The sequence below is a fragment of the Petaurus breviceps genome, unplaced genomic scaffold (assembly GCF_028583685.1).
Source record: "Petaurus breviceps papuanus isolate PSGF00001 unplaced genomic scaffold, PetGlider_PUasm1.0 91041, whole genome shotgun sequence".
In the NCBI taxonomy this organism is placed as follows: Eukaryota; Metazoa; Chordata; class Mammalia; order Diprotodontia; family Petauridae; genus Petaurus; species Petaurus breviceps.
In genome coordinates this window covers 28,245,964-28,247,859 of record NW_027187400.1, presented here as the reverse complement: position 1 = coordinate 28,247,859, position 1,896 = coordinate 28,245,964, and positions in this window count along the sequence as shown.

Sequence of the window (1,896 nt, the reverse complement as noted above, 5' to 3'; positions counted from 1 at the left end):
CTTTAGTGGTGAGAATATTCCCCCCTCCCCAGTTCTTCAGTAGCTTTGGTTGCTAAGGATTCAGAGATGTAGCATTTCCAATGGCAACTGCCAGGTTCCATCATACCAACAGTTGATTCCATTGATGATGGCTGCAGAGACCAGCATGACTGTTTGGGTGGCAATGGTGGTGCTATTCCTGGAGATCTCAGGGGAAGACTCTTGGGCAACCTCCACTGTCATCTACTAGGCAGTGGTGATGACGATGGTTTGACTGTCTTAGCACTTGTGCCTCCTGTCTCTCCCTCAGGGTGTTTTGATGTTTCAGCAAGGACTGAAAAGGACAATACAAAGATGGCTAATAGAGAGTTTATATCCAAGATAAGAGACAGTGGTAGTAAGAGATGCTAGCTACAATTACTAAATTCAGGTCATCTGGATCAAATGAATGACATTCTAATATACAGAAAGACCTGCTGGATATGATTGCTGAGTCATCACTGTCTTTGAGTTTTGAAATTCTATGGAGAATTGGAGAGTGTGAACAGTTAGAGAAGAGAAACATTGTCCTGATTTAAAAAAAAGGAAGGGAATTGATTATGCAAATTATAGGCCAGTGACCTTGACTTTAACTCTTTATTATTGGATAAAAGCACAGACAGAATGCTTATTAGATTTGTAGATGACACAAAGGTGAGAAAATAGCTATGCTGGAATCAGGATTCTGAAAGATCTTGACAGGTTAGAACATTGGGTGGAATCTTATTAGGTGAAATTTAATAGAGATAAATGTAAAGTTGTCCACTTGGGTTCAAAAATCAATTTGAAGAGTACAAGATAGGGGATGCATGACTAGACAGCAGTTTTTGTAAAAGGGCTTGGGGGTGTTGGTGAACTAAACAGTATAATATGGCAGCCAAGAAAGGTATGCAATCTAAGGTTGCATTAGGAGACGTAAAGTATCCAGGACTAGGAAGCTGACAATTCCTCTGTGCTGTCCTGGTCAGACCACATTTAGAGTTTCACATTTAGTTTTGAAGACCAATTTTAGGAAGGACATTGGTAAACTGAAGAGGTTCCAGAGGAGGGAAACCAGGAGTAATCTTGAGTTCATACCACATGAATCTAGGTTGAAGGAGCTGGGAATATTTAGCTCAAAGAAGAGAAGACTTAGAGGTGAAATGATTCTCTATGTATTTCAAGAGCTGTCTTGTGGAAGAAGGACTAGATCATGGAAGGTGATGCCAGGGGGAAGAAATAGGAAAAATGAGTAGAAGTTCTGAGGAAGCAAATTTTAGCTCAATGTCAGGAAAACCTTCTTAGCAGTTAGAGTTATTTCCAAATATATTGGGCTATCTCAAGAGGTGGTAGGTGTTCCCTCATTGGAGCCCTTTAGGCAAAGGCTGGATGGTTAGATGGTTACTTTTTTGGTATGAATAAAATTTATTGGGTTTCTTTCAAATACTAAAGTTATGTCATTCAGATTTTCAGTGGTTCTAGGCTTCAGAGGTTATATTCAGAATTGTTGATTTCTGTCCTGGCAAAAGGAACAATAGTCCCTAAACTATATTGAGTAGGAAAAAAAGCCTTTGTTGGGAATAATGCCCCCTTTCCCCACTCTATCCCCTAAATTCAGTTTCAAACACTAACTGTGTAACCCTGTGCAAGTCACTTAACCCCTGTCTTCTTCAGTTTCTTCAGTTATAAAATGGTGATAATAATAGCACTCAACCTCCCATCATAATTGTGAGGATTAAATAAGATAATATTTGTGAAGCACATGGGACAGTGCCTGGCACATAGTAGCCGCTCCAATAAATGCTTTTCTTTCTTTCCTCCTTCCTTCCCTTTCCCTCTTTTCCTCTCCTCTTCTCTCTCTCTCTCTCTCTCTCTCTCTCTCTCTCTCTCTCTCTCTCT